This window comes from Anoplolepis gracilipes, chromosome 2 (assembly GCF_047496725.1).
Source record: "Anoplolepis gracilipes chromosome 2, ASM4749672v1, whole genome shotgun sequence".
NCBI classification, from domain to species: Eukaryota; Metazoa; Arthropoda; class Insecta; order Hymenoptera; family Formicidae; genus Anoplolepis; species Anoplolepis gracilipes.
In genome coordinates this window covers 5,532,521-5,553,170 of record NC_132971.1, presented here as the reverse complement: position 1 = coordinate 5,553,170, position 20,650 = coordinate 5,532,521, and the positions used below count along the sequence as shown (strand labels likewise).

At 35.8% G+C, this 20,650-nt stretch overlaps 1 protein-coding gene across 8 annotated transcripts in view; it reads left to right on the top strand.

Annotated features, from left to right (window-relative positions):
• The window catches only part of Pgant9 (polypeptide N-acetylgalactosaminyltransferase 9), a 207,426-nt gene that overhangs the window by 116,007 nt on the left and 70,769 nt on the right, over positions 1–20,650 (top strand). The window lies entirely within an intron of this gene.

The following is a 20,650-nucleotide window of genomic DNA, read 5'->3' as shown; positions in this document are numbered from 1 at the left end:
GTGCGTGTTTATATTCCGGTGCTTCATCGGTGCACCGCGGCCTGAATGGTCGCGCTTGATAACAAAACTCCTTGCGACGAGGATATTAATGCTCCGTGCGAAGACGCCCTTAATAAGTCCGCGACGTAATGAAAACCATTCATAAAAAAGTTTTCCGCGGACGCTGACGCTTTAATTGAACGAGGAGGTCGCGTTGCGCCTCGCCAGTCTTCGCGGCCGTTCGCCAATCTCTCTCCTCCGCTTTTCTTACACCAAGCTGTAACAAGATGTCAGAGATTACCGGGGACTCTTCTCGCTTCGTTGGCTCTTCCGTAACTTTTGTATCCTTCCTAGTAACTTTCATTAAAAATTTCCTATCGGGCGAATCCCGCGACGAAGTCCGCCAATTTGTTATCGAGCTCGCCACTTCATCGGGAATCGAGTCGAAAGTTATTCCCTTGTTTCGCCTCATCGGTGAAACAAAAAAATACAAATTTTCCGGAAAATGAATAGATTTTCATCTCCAAAGAGAGGATAATATAAGAAAATTCCGAGCGTGTTTGGCTATAAATTAATTATTTCTAGATAGACGAGAAAGGGAGAGGGAGAAAGAGAGGAAGAGAGAGAGGAAGGAATTGAAATTCAAATGAATTTATTATGCAAAAGGGGAGAAGGTTTATGTCACAGAATTTATAATTAATGTCATCGGGATGTTGCAAAACTCACGGGAAATTCCTATGAGCCACGATACGTGGGTTAATTTTAATACAGATGTCGCAGACGCGTCGAATACCGAAGGTGTCTGTCGATGGAGAATTTCTCGCACCGGATTTAATTTACTTATTCTGGTTGAATGACAGACGGCACACGCTGAGTTTAATTTTGTCGCGGTCAAACGTATAAAAAAGCAAGAAAAAAGTCCGATCCATCGAAATCGTGGGAAAGCGTCATTGTTCGTCTGTTTTCGCAAACATCCGCCACTTCCATGCTCGTTTTGGTGCGCCGAGTGGCAACCAGTGGGCTCATTAATTTTTCATCGCTCGTCCCTGTCATATAGTGCCGATTTTAAAGTCGGCCGGAATAAAACGAGCTACCGATTTTTGTGGCACCGGCGCCGTTCGCTTCGATTTAACGAGCGTGATTTAATCGCGCCCCGAAGCTCGCTCACCCTGCAGGGCACCTCTATCGCCCCTAGTCTGGCCCCGTTTAGAGGCAATTAATTCAACGGAAATGCATGGGTCGATCGTACCTCGACACAGCATAGTAATTGCCGGAAGCCTTTAAACGTAGGCGATATATCTAATATTTTACGAATCGTACTTATCGACTATGTGCTTTCTAACTGGCGAATACGCTCTCTTTGTCTTTATTATTAATGAGAGACCAAATGCGCTGAAATGGATGGAAGTAATTTAAAAAAAAACTAAACTGTATTATTCTTAATATTTTTCGTATTTTTTTCAAGAGATATCAAACATATTTAATATTCTTAGAAAAAAATGACAGACAGATTCCATATATTGTTAGGAAATATCTATATAAATTAACTAAAAAGAAAAGAAATAATAATTTTAGATTTTTCATATACTTTTAGGTGCACGTCTTGAACGCGAAATGTGAGGGAATTATGATTTATTTACTTTTACAGGAGCTGTGTTTTATTTCGTAAAAGACAAGTTTGTCTCGTGGAAATTTACATAAAGCTGCATAATGTTTGCCCTCGCGATCGCACATTAAGCGCATGTACATAAGTGTATACGTACACATCTCTTTAATCCGGAATCGCGAATACATAAATTCTTGCAATTTTGTGTCGATATTATATACGTCGATACGTGAACTCTCCAGGGCATATTTATTACTTTTTACTATCTCCGTGAAAGATTAAACTATCAAATTTTCAAAACTAATCAAAAATTTTCACTTGTTTATATAATTGTCATTTCTCACTACACGTTTAATTTGCATTATACATTTGCCATTTTAACGCGATCATTATTCTTAATGATTAAATTTAATGATGAAGCTAATCAATGTAATTATTTCAACTGCATCTCACCGTGGTAGCCGAAAACATGACAATTTCACTCGTTTGGTGCATTAATTTCAGGCGCGATGTTTTATGTACGTACAATGTATGTGGGGAAGAGAGGGGGGGGGGAGCTGCGTGTTAAGCGTCCCTATGAATAGAGACGTGTAGGCGGGAGGGAGGGGTTGGTACATACATCGGGGAGGCATTACCGCGAAGTGTAATACAAACACGACGTATTCTCTTTTCGGCGCAAAAACGTTAAAGTGACACGACACGGTCAGCAACGAAGCGAACAGCTCGACGTCAACAAACTCATTCCTATTCTCTTCATTATAATGTTCGTTTAATTAAATACCTCCGCGTACATCCCATTAGAATGTCAAACAATAATTCAGAAATTCCTACGCTCTTCTCCATTCTGTACATGTATGTGTACATACACGAAGGTATGCGCACGCGTGGGCGCAATCTATTATCATATAAAAACGCACAATCGCGCATATGATTGTTCTTGCGCCGACGAAACGCGCTTGAATGGCTCCGTCGCGTGTTCGACTTTAATTCGTATATTCTCTCCTCTCTTTTAGGGGCTCGTAATAATATCATTATATCTTACGGCGTACGAAGCGCGAGAGATACGAGATACGTACTTACGTATGGAAATAATACTCGGCGAACTCGCTGTAATGTTATTCACCGTAATAACTCATCTACGGACATTAATGCGTGTGGTGCTGTGAAATTTCGGCTTGACTTTGCGAGAACTTTGTAATTTTGTATGTAGACTGATAGATCCAACTCCTTCTCGTAAATATATTTGCTACTTTTCTCATTTGCATCTTATTACTAGAGTCTGAAAAATAATAAAAACTCTGATGAGAAATTAACGATTAAATAATAAAACTTATTTTGCCGTTTGTTCTACGTACAGATTGTTGCAAATCAAATGGCCGTTTTTATCTTTTAATTGAAACATCTATATTATACGTTTTACTAATTTTTTTAATCAAAATCGTCCCCATCGACTTTAATATACTTTTTCCAACGCGATACAAGTCCTTTAATGCCTTTCCGATAAAAATTTTGAGGACGACACGTAATGAATTTTCTAAAAATAGTTTTTACATCGTAATCTCTTTCAAACAATTTTCCCATCAATTTGAAACAAACGTCTAATGGTTCGTTCATTCACAGTACCTTCACCGAAAGCAGAATTTACATTACGCATTGTTTCGACCGCGTTATGATTGAGTTCGAACTTATATAAAAAAATTATTGGAATGTCTTTGTTTTTCATGATGTAGAAAACTCGGTTTATAAACACGTATATCGCATAATATAAACGATACACATACAGCGATATTGACAGAGAAAAAAGCTGAACTACACTTTACAAACACTTTAAATTATTAATCCTTATTCCGTACTGGTGGATTATTTTTGTCCGTGATTTTTCTAACAGCGTCAATTTCTCGAAAACAAATAATTGCAAAACAATATATTTAAGCGAAAAGCTAGGGACTTAAAACCCAAGGTTTTTTTATATTTAAGCATTTATTTTTCAAATTTATTATTCTAGTCTTTATATTAAGAAGGATAAAAAAAGATATATAATTTTTTTTAGATTTTTAAAAATACTTTTACATATTAATAAATTTATCGAAAAAAAAAAAAGATATAAAGAACAACATTACGTTAAAGATGAAAAACGATAATTTTATTTGCAATGATCTAATATTTTATTAAACTTATCAATGATGTAATGTAAATAATTAATATTTTAAATATAATAAAAGAGTCATGAAGAATTTCTTCACATTTTAACATTATCGCGACTTGGTCTATCGATTTACTTTAAAAGCATATAACACATCATAGATAAGACCTGTTGACAAGATACCGAGATATTTCAATCAGTCAATAACGTGCACGCGCGATGCGGCGAATCAATTCAATGGCATTTTACATCGTGAATGTCGTCGTGGCACAATTCCGTCGTAATCCGCGAGATGATCTCGCACGCAAAAAGGCGAGAAGTACCTGTTGAAAGAGCCTTACCAGAGAGAGGAATCTGTTCGCGATTCTACTCGGAGTTGCCTGAAGTTTCGACAGGAGTTGACGGTCTTGGAGAAACTTGCGAGAGGGATCGATCAGGGTCGGGGTTTGAGTTCGCATCCGCTAGGAGGAGTTCTGATTGGATGCCGATGTAATTCGGTGAACGCTTATGCATGATCCTCGGCAAAGTAGCGCGTGGCATGTAGGTTTACCGTGGTAGGTGAGTTGCACGTAAGAAAGCTTAAAATGCCTCCGCACGCGTGGATGTCGCGTTCTTAATCGTCTGTATGTGGGAATAATTGATCGGTGACAATGATACGTTGAATGATGCATTGAAAATATGTACATTTATGGTGTAAGAGATGCAAGAGTTAATCTCTGTCCACTCTTGTTGTGACCGTGTAAACTATTCCTGTGTGGTTTGTAATTATGACGTAAAAACATTGTTAGCGCTCTTGAAATTGCTTTAAAATTATTATTAATTTGCAGGAAGAATAGAAATGAGAATGTCGTTTAATTTATGCATTATCTCTTCTGTATTATTAAGGTATTAGGAATATTCTACATATATATTTTATTCTATCGCCAACTTATTTAATTACTGACCATCAATTTTTGAATACTCAGTGCTGAACACTGAATATATTTATTGAATGCATATTTTATTATGTCTAAAAAAGGGAATGCACGTCTTTCTTTTTTACTTTAATTCAAACAATACTAAGCATTTAAATAATTAACAGAGTGTTTACTCCCTGGAAAAACATGAAAAATCGAGAATATTCAGGAATTTCTTTTGTATCTGGAAAAATCAGGGAAGTCTCATGGAATTTTATTGGGATTTAGGGAATTTTTTCGAAAATTCTTTTTTTGATAATTTTGCTTTTCATCTTGTAAACCGTCAGCCGTATGTGTGAAACTGGTGTTTCACTTCGTGGAAACTCATAAATTGTTGAGAGTTTTGGCTTTATTTTTAATAAAGCATTTTTCTAGAGTTCTTGATAAAATTAAATAAATAGTTCTGACTATTAAACAACAAAAATGGCTCGAGACAAACTCAGATGTCAAGTTTACTGCGTCTTGTTTTGTGTGTTGACGATTTTTTTAGCATTTTTTATCAGATTTTAAGCGCTTGAAAATCCTACGATATTTTTACAAAAAGTTCTATGTGTAAAAATTATTAAAATATTAATTAAACAATTAAACCGGGAGTATCGTGCGAAATATCGCCAATGTTTCGTGAGTGCTTATGAAGATGTATTAATGAAAAATTAAACCGCAGACTTGGGATCAGATTTTGTGGGAACAAAGAGATAATATATTACGTATGAGGTAATTTATTACGTATTATTCGCGGAATTAATTTTTTTTGTCGCAGTTATTGCATAGCATGTTTCATGCAATTCTATTTCGATATGTGTGAAACTGACTCACTTCGTGAAAACTCATTAATTGAGTAGAGAGTTTTGACTTTATTTTAATAATTCTAGAATTCTTGATACATAGATTAAATAAATAGTACTGGCAATTAAAAGAATAGGCCGCAAAAAAAATCGGGACAAACTGACAGGATAACGCTACATCTCACTTTGCCCTTCGACAATTTTTTCAGCATTCTTGCACAATTTTAAACACTTGAGAATAGCTGCAATAATTCTACAAAAAGTTTTATTTATGCGTAAAAATTAGAATATTATATTATAGATAAATATATAAATTAGATCGCACGAAACACTGAACGTAAATGAGATTTATGTTATACTGGTGTTTCGATATCTAATTTGTTTGATAAATATTCTAACAATTTTTACGCATATCTAGAACTTTGTTCAGAAAGTATAAGTGATTGCAAAACGACACGAAAAATAACACAAAATCTCATTTAAAGTCGATAGAATATTCAAAATAACCAGCGTCTTATCTTACAATCAGTATTTAATCTAATTTATTTAATAAATATATTGTAACAATTTTTACGCATAGAACCCTCTCTGAAAATTAAAAGTAATTATAGACTGGCATGAAATCTTATTAAAGTTAATAGAACTATCGAAATACGGCCAATGTCATATTCGTATACGTTTGGCGTTTCGGACGATCTATTTTGTAATTTGTTTAATAAATATTCTATTAATTTTGATATATAGAACTCCCTCTTTCTCTCTTTCTGGAAATTAAAAATAATTGAAGAATAACACGAAGTCTTATTAATCAATAGAATTATCGAAATATGACTAGCGTTTAATTTGACAATTTAATTTATTTAATTAATATTCTAATAACTTTTACTCTTTCTAACTTTTAATGATAAAAAAATGGAAATTTTATATGAATGAAAAATTGTTACGAAAATTATTCAGTTTTTTTAATACATACATTTATAAATCTTGCATTGAAACTTAAGAGACTCTGTGTTTTTCCTTCATATGAATGAAGAAAAAATTAGATTGCAACATTAGAATGCATGTAATAAAAAAATTTCTACTTCTAATTTTAATCTACTAATCTACAAAAAAATTTCTTTTAGAGAAAGTTGTATTAAAAAGTCTTAAAAATATTATTTTTACTTGAAATTTTGAGCAAAAATACCTGGAAAATCAGGGAATTTTTTTACAAGATTTGAGTAGACACTTTGAATTAAGTACAGTTAAGTATTATCTAGTTTTAATTAAATATGACATATAAAAACGTTTTATATATAAACATGAAATACAGATGATATAACATATAAAAGAAAATAAATTCGTATGTGTATGCGTGTAAGAGAGGTACTTTCTCTGTTATCTCACCGTTATTTTTATCCCGAGTGTGTCATTATATGCTATCATCCATGGCGCTCACATAAGAGAGTCGTAAGAGCGATATTTTTTCTCAGTGTATGATGGTAAAAGAATACGAGAAATGTTCTCACGGTCGACGATAAGATTGAAATTTTGTATGGAACATCTCTACTGCTGCTCCATATGCTGCTGATGACAGTGCGGTCTCATATGTACTGTCACGCAATCTCGTTGGTTGCCAAGCAATTCGCATAGACGTTTCGACGTCAGCTCGAAAAACTTTCAGTTACGCAAATTTTTGATCATTAATAATGATACTAATAAAATTTGTTAATCGCGTATTCAGTAATTAAAATATTAAAATATTATTCCGAAAAAAGTGTATAAAAATATATATTATAATTGTATAATTTTATTTATTATTTATTATGCTTTTTGCATATTTAATTCTCATTTTATTCTCAAAAATTTATATTTTTCATATTAAGCTTTCTCTATATTATTTGTCTTTTTTAAAAATATGATTGAATTTTTTATTGTTTTTCCAAAATGTCAGTATTTTAAGCAATATAATTAGTTTCATCTAGTTTGAGTTTATATTCAATTTTCATCTATTCGAACATTTTTATCGATGTATATATTTTAAGAATATACTTTAAAAAATATAATCAGGAAATAATTTATTTGTGGAAATTCTTTTTTTTTTTTTACTTATTGGCGAATTTTATTTATTATTGGTTAGTTTTCAAATTAGATTTGTGAGTGTATACCATGATAGGGGATTAATGGAAACGAAAATGTATAAATCGATAAACTATATATCTGAAATAGAGTCAATGATCGGAATTATTAAATAAGTTAACGATAAAATAAAATATGCATGAAAAGTACCCTTAAACGTAGAAGAGACAATAAAAGCTGCATTTCGATATTGACTGTTAGTACTAAAAATTTATAATTCATGACGTACATTATCGCAACACAGCTGAAATATAACAGCGTTCTTATTTTCTTGATACCTTTAAGTGAGTTTTATTAATATATTATTCGGATCAATTGTATAATAAATGTATTGTCTAAATATTCTTTTTTATTATTATTTTTTTTATAACTGTCGTCTTTTATCTTATAATATTATTCTGTACCAAAAGATACTTTTGTCAAGACTTGTTCTTGTTAAATAAATACTTGCTATTGTTTTTGCAAATTAATTTATTAATTTAAAAGCAATTTCAAGATATTCTAACTATAATTTTATAATTAAAAAACACAAGAATAATTTTATCGTTATATCGACCACCGCGAGAGTGGACAGAGATTAACTCTTGTAGCTTACATTTCTTACACCATAATTAAGGGATTATTCAACAGCAAATCGTTCCTCGCGAGATCGTCCGGAGTTTCGAGTTTTTGTGAGATGTACGAACAGCGAAGTCGCAAGCTCGACTTCCGCAGACGAACGGCGAGAAACGGAAATGGAAAAGTTCCATTAACTGCTGCCGTTTTCTTGCCGCAGTATTCCCCGTGTTTATTTGAAAACTTCTCGAACTCAATGCAAATCCACGACGAGCGGCGTGTGCTGTGTTCGCGTTGCGAGGAATCGTCCGAATATTTCTCGGGACCCTCGAGGGCACACTCTCCATTGTTTCGCACGGATAATAAAGAGCGTAGAGTGAGACGGAAGTTCTTGGGTGTACCTTCATCCAGATTAATTAATTATCCTTAGCCTCTTTTCACTTCTCTCGCGGAAAAATGAAACGGTAGCGCGATGCGGCGCGACAGGACGAAAGGCGTCTGCTTTCTTCTTCCGTTTCTTTGTTGCATTTTTTTTACCAGGAATTACATGATTAATTTTTTTAAGTATTATTGCATTGTTCATAGGAAGTCTCTTTAATAATACTTAAATAATGTCGGAAGACATTTCCGAATTTTCAGTACGGAGAATGTTATTTATATAATTGAACGCAAATTATTTCTTTCTTGTTTAGAAATTTAATTGAACTTTTGATTTTGGCAAATATTTTATGTTAAACTTTGAGGCATTTTAATCTTTTTCTCATCTATTTTTTTATATCTTCGATAATAAGTTACTTCTCCATAAATATAATTTGTAAATATTTAGTTAGCGTTTAATCGAAAAGTTATGGCGTAATTATATTTATTTAAACATATTAATATATTTAAATATTTATCTAGATATATTTTTGTAATCTTGAATCTTTTTTGGAGAGGACAAAATAATCTGAAGGACAACTCTTCTCCGAAGATTATACTTTTGTTTTTCCTTTCTCGTTCTTTCTTTTCCTCATTTTGTAAATGGTTTCCATGTTATCATGCAGATGCCAGACCCTATACAAACTCTAGGCTGCAGAATCCTACAATGTGACTAGCGGGCTGTAAGTCGTTCCCGCGACAAAAAGATCGCTTGTTTCGTCGACTACTATCGGTCTTCTTTTCTCGCCTGTTCTGTCTTATGTTTTGTTCTCGCAATACCGAGATAATTCTTAATTCCAAGATCTTCGATATGCAAAGATCAGACGATTGTCTTTGCGAAATTCTCTTTCTGTCGCGCCCGCTTAATTAACACAGATTGTTTCATTTGAACTAGAAATGAAATGAATACTATAATTTCCTACGACTGATATTGAAATTGTTAGAGCTTCATCTATTACAAATCTCTTATAAATTTTCAAATATATTTTAAACTATAGAAATATTTCACAAATGGTCTAATGTGATTGAGTAAGCAGCCATATTTTTAATTAATTAATTTTAAAGATTTGTCTAGGGAATATTATATTCATAGAATCTGTTGTAGTAGATGTTCCGCAACCTAACATTATTAGAAGTTGATTGTGTTTGCCTTCGTGCAAACACGTACGGAAACGCGGACTTATAGCACGATGTCAGATTTTTCAGGTACTTTTTTTTTCACGAACTAAGCTATATAAAAACTGGATGAGGTTTTTGTTTGCAGAAGATTATTACCTTCACTATCGATATTATGCGCAGCCTGTCAATATATATCATCCGATCAAAAAGGAAAAGATCATTTTATACGTAATGCAAATTGAGTTTAGCTATCTAAATCAGATATATGTCATCAACTTTCTCTCACATTTTTGTTTTTAAAAAAATGTATGATATATATTGATCAGTATGATTTTTAGCTTCAATGTGGTAATAAACTTTGTTAAATAAGTAAAATCAGATCGCTATATTTCAGTGCCGTATTTGATTTAATGCGATATGAAATATTTCTATTAACCTAAATATTTGCGAGTAGTGTGCATTATTAATGTTAAACTGATTAAAGCATCTCAAGGATTTCTTCTGCATATTAAAATTTAATAAGTATGCATGTTCAATTCTTTTTTTAAATTATTAATTTTCTTAAAGGAGAACAGACAAAATAATATATTAAAGAAAAATTTAATTTGTCAAAACCAATTCGGAAATTGTAATCTAGAACAGAAAGAAAAGGAAAATAGGAGATATAGATATAAACATAAAGATGACAACATTTTCTAACCAAAGCCGTTAAGAAAATATTTTTCTGACTCAGGACAAATATTGCACGTTTGACATATATTTTCACATTTTTCTCAATTTGCTGCTTTCTTTTTCGTTCGATAACACGAGTGATCTCCGTTTCTTGTTTGACTCTCGTATAAAGTCATCTCTGCACTGCCGTCGTGCCTTCTGTGTGCGTTAAGTCATGCGGATCTGACAGGCGCGTTGCGGAATTACGGTGTATTGCCCGAGGGTACTACGCTGTGGAATCTACCCAACACATCCATCCCTTCGACTTCCTCATCCCCTCTCCGTATGTAAACAGCAGATTCTCCACTCTTCTCGTTTTTTCTTCCCTCGCAGAATGTCAGGGTAACAATGGTCGCGCGGACGCGCGCTCTCACCGCGTATCAGAGCGGAAAGACGCGTGTATAACGCCCTGTCGGGAATCCAGAGTCTTGACGTAACGCCACTGCCAACAGCACCACTACCACATGTACTGCATTTTTCCAGCTTACACTCTTCATCCGCGCGCGAAGATGAGACAAAGCGACGAAGCCCATGCAAAAAATTGCCTCGGCGCGCGACCTAAACAACACGCGGAGAATATTTACTCTTAACACTTGTGTAAAGTTATTCTTACGAGAGATATAGAGAAATCTCCTTTTTTCCTCTTTTTTACTTTTTTTTCTCTCCTCTTCGTCATTTTTATTTTATATGCTTTACATGTAAATAACGATTCAATTGGTCCTTTGATTTCACGTTTCACTCCACAATTCGATATCCCGTCGTGACATTGCAAGGTACATAAACTAATTTCGACGATCCGCTGATGGTCCGTGACTCGGTGAATAAAACATACGTACGCTACATGTATATGTATATATATATATGTGTGTGTGTAACACATATTCTAAATTTATTCTACTTCTAATTCTACAAGCGCACAACGTTAGAGTACTCGACGTTGCTACCACAGCGTGAAGTGATATTCATTTGAAACCTCTCTCGCAAAGGGACTCGCCGTGGGTCGCGCGGCGACTCTAAATTCGGTCCTTCGTACTGCTCCACTTTACTTGAGTTTACTCAACGGAATTTCGCGTGCGCGTTTTCGCGGACCGCACTCGTCACCGGGTGTGTGGGTCACTCGGTTACAAGAACCGCACGCGGAACATTTGGTCGGGACGAGCACAGTTGGCAACTCCCGAACGGTGCAAATTCGGACACACCGACTCTACCGCGGTACCGAGTTGACGTGTATTTTCGGTGAGACGTGACCGGGCTGTGCCAAGCGTTTCCTTTTTCGCGGGAAAAGTCGGCGGACTGTATAGCGTTCTCTGTTAGCGTTTTAGAGAACCTTCATGGCTGTAATCGCGGCTTTTAATGATACTATTACATCATTTCGGGCGCCATTTTCACTTAAAAGAGTTTTAAAGTCGGCTATCGCGACTACTCGGCGTGTGTTATTTATGTGTTAAAACTTGAATATCTCGAGCAATACAATATAATTGAAGTATTTGACAAAATAATGGCAGAATATTGTACAAAATTTTAAACAATATTATTGATGAATTCAAAGCTATACAAGTTTAAAATATGTATAATTTCTTTTTTTAATTTCAACGACACTCTTTTGCACCTGAAATGATTGACTTGATTCTAGTTATTCCAGGAAGCCGCTTTATTTTCGTACATGACACGCGTGATATGAAAATAATGTCGCTGATATCAGGACAGACTTGATGCAAAGCGCACCTGTCTCTATGCGAGGCACTGATCTATGCGCGTTAATTAAAAGGCGCTTTATCCCGCGTGCATGGCAGCTGTGTAAACGCCATATTTCCACGTCAATCGTTTGAACGCGCACACGCACTAGTCAGATATATACATAAATCTAACGAGAAAGCGCCGAACGGTTCACCGTAATAGAAGCGTGGACGCGGAAGTCGTGATGTTCGCGGCTCTGATGTCATCTTGAAATCACGTTTGCTACTCCAGTCTCGCGAGTAATCAAAACGGACCGCCATTGGGTCGATCTCGAACTACCTTGCGCGAATGGACGTGACGTATTCATACCCCGTGATTTTCATTCGATTTTGCGAGCATTCGGAAACGAATCTTTCTGTGTGACTGACGTGAAATTTTCTCGACATGGGGAAAGAATATGAGACGGCGCTTCGTTTCACGAGAATAATATTGCGGGCCGCAGAACCGTTTCGCCTATTTCGGTCTCGGATTCGGCAAGCACGTCGCGCGAAGTGTCAATCGAAGGAACTGATATCCTCGCTGCCGGAATGGCAGCGGAATCCACAGAGTTTCTCTTTTCGGAAAAGTGACAATTTCCCGTGATATCGAACCCAGCTACGTTCTATTCTACGCACACTCCTCTTGCTACCGTTCGTCACCGTCGATATCCAATGACAGTTTTTCGAAGAGGGAGCGATTGCTTTTTCGATCTTCTCACTCGAGAATCTTCACGCGTCTCGCATCTTCGTCTTTCTCGCGTGTTTCGCGGATGTTAATGACGCTTTCGAGAGAAGCTTGATCCTGTCTCTCGTCGAGCGTAAAACGCGCGTATCCCGGTGGAAGCGCATATCACGCGCGCGTTGAATTCGCGTGCCTCTTGATTTACAACGCATGCCTTGCGAACCGCGTATCGATTCTCTCATTCATAAACATTCCACGTAGAATCGCGGCGCAATGCTGTCGTTCTGCACACACCGCGCGCGCCATTAATTGCAGCGTGCCAATAAATACAGGACGCGTCTCTCTCACGGTGTCTGAATCGCTCGCGAGCGATCCCGCAAAGCGCAGAGTACGACCCGTACCGGCAGCGGTTTCCTTTGCCGTTCGTGCGCGCGACTCGTCGAGCAGCGGCGTTAATTCGATGAAAATTAATTAGTATCGGCCTCGAGGAGCTTTGGCGCTCTCGGTCCTGTGAAATCGAGCGCGAATCGTCCCACGGGCGAGAATTTGATTAGCCGCGCGCGGTAGCGTCGCTCTCGGCAAACTCGAACCGAATTTCCAGCGAACCGCAAAATTCATCGCCATTAAAATCTTTGCCGGTCGATTTTCTAGGTTTTTCGCAAATTAGGTATTTCTCTTTTCCTCTTTCATGTACGTACACGGAGTATAAACTTCTGAAAAAAAAAAAAAAAAACAAAGTTTGCTTTAAATAATCAAGAAGGGGAAACCAACACACATTTTTCTCTGCAAGATATTTTTTATTCTTTCATCAACAAATTAATAAAAAAATACTGTTTGAAACTTTTTCCAATCATATTAATAATACGATGGAAAACTAGAAGAAAGAAGACTATAAAAATTAATAATACATTATCGTTTTAATTGTAAAGCACATTAGAGTCGTAGCAGCATGTCCGAACAACATTAGTCCTGAACCTAAGAATTAAGAACGATCGATCGCTGAAATCCAGGCCACGATTCCTCATAATCGGTTGTAAGGCGACCACGAGGCGTCCCGGTGGACTGAAAAATCGTTAGCACTTTTTACTCGGCCGCCATTAGCGCGGAATTACGGTAGCGCGTCGACAGGTTCGTAAGGGTCCCGAGTCACGTAATGATTTCTTGTATAACCCTCACGATGGCCTCGTGACCTCTGACCCGACGAAATATAGGCGCGCGTGACTCTCTTCACGCATCGCGCCCAAATGTGGTCTACTCAAATGATTGTCTGTGTGTGAGTAGCCTTCGAAATCGAAGCTCGTGGTAAGCGATCATTTGTCATGAAATCACAGACATGCGGTCTAGGCAGCAACATGATGGAAGATTATATGGGTTCGTACGATTCGTTTAAATGAAACAACAATTAGCAAAGCTCTCGATTAGCTTGCTGCCCAAATTTTCTCGGTGCGTTAATATTTCCTTATGAATTGTTGGATCGTTAAATTATTACTAGTCGGTTTTATCAATGTCGATTAATTTTCAACCTTAATTTAACTAATTTTTTCTTTATAAATTTAATTTGAGAGAAATAAAAAGAAAAATGTTGAAAAATAGTTTAGAAATACTACGGTATTATAAATCGTACTAAGTTCCTTTGTATATATCGTAGTTAGGATTTAACAGTTTAATATTAATTTGCCGTTTTAAAAGCGAATCAATCATAGTCACGCACACGTGTTGTTCGCTCTTTATCGAATCATAATCTTAAAATCATATATCCTTTCGTAAACCAGCGTCCGTCACTAAAGTATACAGATTATACGGCATTTAGTTGCGCGCGATAGATTCCGTATCTATTTTCCTTATTGGAGATATTAGTTTAATGATAGTACTCTTTATGAGATTGGCAAGATTTCTACAGCCTAATGCGGCGAGTCAAGAAACGAATAGGTAGTCACACGAATGCACGACTCGATGTGAAAGATAAAACAAAGAACTAGTACGGAAGATAGTGTCGGACGCTATTCCCCCTTTGCCCTCTCTCCTCTTTCCTCCTCGAAGAACGTGCTCATTTGGCAGAAGTCCAGCCGATGTCTGCACGCCCGAAACGTCCATTACTCCATTAGCGGTTACCGTGTTAACTCTTTATTGCTCCACGTTGTATTATGAGCCAACGTTCTCCATTGTCGGTGTAAAGGTGCGGGTAGAAAGGAAGGTAGGAAAGGGGAAGAAGGTGCCGGGGACGGGGGTTAATGTCCACATTTCCTCAGACACAGAATTAGCGTGAAATCGTTTTGGTACCAGATCGCACAATCCTTATAATACTAGATCGCACATGTGACGCACGCTCTCACGCGTTATGCAAGCTGTTGCGTTATCAGGTTTGTTCATCGGTACTTTTACGTCATTACCTTGTGTATATGTAGATATGTCACAGCACATTTAAATGAAAAACTGTTGCATCTTTATGGCAAGATGCATACGTATACATTATCATTACATTATTATCTCTTTATCAGTAACCTTTGTGTAACATTTGACCTGAAAATATTTTTGAAATTTTTTATGTAAATATTTTGTGAAAAAAAAAAAAATAATAAAAAGTTCTTTGTTGCGACTAACAATAAGAACGGCAAACATGGATGTAATAATGTATTTTTTTCATAATTGCTTTAATAAATAAAGTAAAACTTTTAAAAAAATATGATTTAATATCGTGTTTTCTTTAATCATTGATTGATGGGCACAAAAAAGAACAATATTACATTTGTAACAATATAATACTTGTTATTTTTTTAGTTTGTTTAGAATGTTTTTCAATAATTTTTCCAATTATTTGTTGAATTCAAAAAATACATAGATATGTATGTAAAATACACTATGAGTGTTATTACTATACAATATACGAGTATACAAAACGAGTATTATCTTTTTTATAAATGCATTTTTTTATAACAACGAAATTTTTTTTCAAACGGAAGTAATAAAAGAGAATACAGTTCTTCCTTTAACGATTGTAAACTCGCTGCACAAAGTGCCACGGTAATCCGTGACATGGCGCAATTATTTTCCTGATTATCAGATCGCGACACGTGGTCGTTTCCGGCGACGCAATTTCGTGCGCCGTCGAGCTCGGAAAATTTCTTCGCCGTCGAATATGTTCCTTTTGCCGTGCGACGACGTGCAAGCAGATCCTGCACTGAGTTTTGCATAATATATGAAGTGATGCATCTTAAGGACGTATATAACGGCGGTAACGTTCATGCAAATTTCCATCGCTAAGCGGCGTGGAACGGAATTTCAAATTTTCGCTTTAACGGAATTTTAACCATGAACGTTAATTCTGTATTTGTAAATTGAAGCGGTTTTAGGCATTTAAATCCGGATGGATACTTGTAAAATTATAAAGTCTATATAATTTCGAATTGACTCTTTTAGATATGATAATATTTTAAATAACCATTCCTATTCACGATATATACTTTTATACGTAACATTGATTAATTGAATGCAATGAATAATTTAATGTTATGAATATGTTAATGTAATTAAACAGACAAAATATTCGCCGTTTGATTTCGTTATTATTTGATTGCATCAGAGTGCAAAATTTGCACTAAGTTTTTAAAATATTTTAATTATATATTGGTAGCGGTATAATTAATATATTTTTTATTTATCAAGAATAATATAATAATTAATGTAAGTATCATTTGCAATAATACGTTTTTATTACGGGACTGTTCATTCTCCTGACTGTAAACTTGATCCAAATAAATGTAAATAGATCAGAGAAGTAGAAGCAGCTAGTATGTACATTTAAAAGTGGACCTGAAATATTTCTCTTTTCCAATTGTTCTTCCGATTTCTTCTCTTACTCCGGATACACGAATGTTATCGGTTTGAGGACTCATGCAGATTTAAAATCCTCCTCGTGATTTCTTTCTCTTGTATATCTTGAGCTCACACGATATCGCCGCAAGGGATTTTGGCCGACTTATTTCCCCGGTCCGCGATGCATGATGGACTAGAATGCCGGTTTCTGTTGTCTATCCCGCGAATATCTTTCCTTCTGCTTTTTGTCTCATATGTCCGCATCTGTCGGGCACTGTTTTCCATTTTTCTCTTGAGCGCGCATAGAGAAATATTTAGATGTCGCATGCGAGGTTTGTCAGCGCAAAAACAACGTGCTTTTCAGATTTTTGCTTGGGAACGTAGAAGATTGTCGATTTTTTTGGTCTTGACTTACGCGGAAAGAGTGCAAAATACATTTAAACGCTTTTAGCGAGGATCCAAAATTCTATCATGCCATTAGCGACCGATATTTAATTAATTCATCGAACACATTTCGCGATGGGCTGCCGACGATATTATTCAGTGGTAAATAATTGCTCTGTATGACTTCGATGCTTATGGATTATTCAGTGTGTTATCACTGAGAGAATGCGGACGCAAATTACTATAAAAACGAAATAAAAATGAAAAAATGACAAAAAAAATATTATTTTACTTAATTGTAGGAGGAAAAAAATTATGTTTGGATAGAGATGTTTGGATAATAAAATGTGATTCGAATCGGAAAAGAAGATTATCATTTTGCCTAAACAATCTATATTCTCGTCACTTCAATAGCACACATTCGTCGTATACGCGCTGTCGATATTATCGAACGTGATTGGCACCCCTTTCCTGTGCCGAACGTTCTCCGTTTCTCGCCTTTCTATCCTCTAAGCGATTCATTTAACAAAGACGGACAAAGAATCCAGCCATTGTGTTCTCGTTTCATGTCGATGGTAGACCCGTAGCGAAAATAGAACCTAACCCAAATAAACAGTGACACGCAAGCTCGATGTTATCCTCAGTAGTAGCTCGCTGTAACTTCGTTTAACACGAAAGGGCGATGGCGCTTGCGGCAAAATTTACGAAAGCAAGCTCTTACAAACGATGAATATACACTCTTTCTCCTTTTCTTCGTTTAATCATTCGGCGCTGTCTTAACACTCTCAATTAAGAGATAAATACATTTAATTCATTTGCTAATATTCTATCTAGCTCTTTGCATACACTCAAAATTATTTTTACAAAATTGAAAGAGGAAATTTTTTCATTTCAGATAATGGTGCGATGTTATATTTTTAGTGCTCTGTGATATTTGTACAAAGCAATACAATTTATAATAATAATGTACTACGAAAATAATGTAGTCTGAAAAAGAGAAGCCTTTTTTAATCCGAGAAATATTTCAATTTCGAGTTGATTCGCAACACACGGTACAAGGTTATTTTTCTTCATTCAAAGTTTCATTTCAAGACTTCATTTAATTTCTCGTTATGTTATCGTAGCTTTTTCTTTTTAAAACTCCACAGTAAATTAAATCTGTGCCTTCTGCAACCTTATACATTATTTTTGCATCGCGATTATTTCGTTTTATCATACAGTTGTGTTTACTCTGTGTACGCGCACGTTTAACTTTAATCTAACAACCTCTTACTATCAGCGTTACCAAAAGACTTTTTTGAGATTCCGGAATACAGTCCATTCCACGACAAAATATTGTATATTGCATTTCTTATCTTTTTCTACTTCCACGACGAGAGACGTCACACTTATGTTACTTATAGTATATTTACTGCCAGATCCTAGAGGATCATAAAGGAAAGAAAAAGAAGGTTTTTCAGAACGATACATCGACCGGTATTTTAGAGACGAGGAGCAGTAAACTCCTTTACGGAAAAGTGTCTCCGATAGTAACGACCACTAAAAAGCGACCATGCCACTTCGCCACGTACGGTTCTGGCAAAGCTAGAGAGCCAGACTACTTTTGCGCTAACGTTTCTCCAGAGTTCACAATGCTTTCGTACACGTGTCTACTCGAGACAACGTTTCTCTCCGCTCGCTGAAAATGGAAGGCCTCTCTGAGAAAGATAGTATAATCTGCGGAATTCTTTTATTGTACCGTCGAAGGTATCGTGGTATTTCTCAGCGGTATCACGAGATTGTTCTCTCAATTCTGATCTTTGTTTACGAAAAGTTGAATTACTACAATCTTCAGAATGTGTTTTCACTCATCAATTTTATTTGAAACGTAGTTTTATTCCGCTGATAAAAAACTCCATCAAAATTCTAAAAAAAAAACTTTTTATTTTGTTACTATATATTTATGATTTTTATATAATTTATGTAATTATTTATTATATATATATATATTTTTTTTTTCTTTCTTTCGTTGCGAGTGATGTTATTATAAAACTATGGCACAAATGCAAGTTCCCGTGAATATCAGGATATTTAATCTCGCGATGTGTACATACATGTATGTTTGTGTGAAAAGCTGGCTTAACTGCATTTCTCTCGTCATAATATCCGTTTCGATACATCGCCGATCGATCCGGTATAACGCGTCCTCGTGATACGGTTATGGTTGAAACGCGAAACGGTAAAACGTGTGCATGTATGGGTCTTCGTATGGATCTTTCTCCGGCTATGAATAGCGGAATGTCTTTGGCGCGACTGAAAAGAGCGCGACACGCGTGAGCAAAGCTTCTCTCCTCCACGGGGAGCTTTTCGCGTCTCTTCCGACCCGAATCTTTCGAGGGTGTGCGCACATGGCAACGGCGGGGCCTTTTCATCGTTATCCTGCCAGGCTCCAGGTCCATTCGAATGCAACTCTCGATTTTCCGATACGAGCAGACAACTTTGCACAATCTGCGAGATTGCGTGCACGCGACCAACTTTTCCATGAGGCGATGCATTGCGCATAATGCAACGGTCGCACCGTGCACGTCCACTTATCTGCGCCCGATCGCGCGCGCCACGTCGGGAATATAATCATCTCTCGTCATAATAGGCTCGGTGAAAATGGCGGATAATGTTCTCCGATCGTATCACTATTCGATTTAATTTTACACGACTCGCTTTGCGTCGATTTATTCCTCTTTCTAACTATGTATTCTTATAGAACTGTACGAATTAGCATAAATAATTACAAGCTCTCGTATAAGAAAAAAAAAATATATATATATTTATTTATTTATACAAAAATCGCTAAATAAAAAGTAGCACAGTAAACAATATTGTGAACTTTGCGCTTTGTTTATTACGATTTTTATATGAATCATCTACGTAAAAAATTATATAATACATTTAATACATTTCGAGATTCATAAATTTCGAATTGCGCAAAACACTTTTAACTTTTTAAAATATAACATTGATTTGTGAGTTAAAATACATATTTGTGTGTGCCCTGTAGAATATAATTTAATCTCAAAATCATTAATATCTTATATTAAACTAACTTTTTTATAACGACAAAATTCATGAAAATTAAAATTTTGATTCTGTGGAAATCTATTTTAACTCGCAAATTGATTATTCATTTTATATTTTAAATTTGATATGTTAAAATTGCTCGAAATGTATTATATTAGCTTTCGACATGGCTGATTTGTATAACTTCTCTTTAAACCGATAATACTTTCTATGATGGAATATTGTCTGTCTGACAGTAAATATCGAACGGCTAAGACGTCAATATCGCTGATCGTGTTACTTCTACGTGTGTAATCGTCCGTCTAACGTCGTTAACAAGTACGGTACCGCGTTCCATGTGGCCAAAAGTTCCTAATTTCCTAATTTAATACAAAGTTAATAAAGTCCCGAGACGCGCGTATTTTCCAATTACTTCGTTACTGCCGGGTTACTTGCAAGAACATATTTCAGATACACACGTTGAACTCTGGATTATAGATCGTTTAACGAGCGCAAGTTTACGATCATTCTCTTAATTGAGAAATTCTCAAGTCGATCGTATTTTCAGATTATCTCTCATTGTATAATGCCGTCTGATAAAATAAATAAATTATAAGGCATATTTCAAAGATAT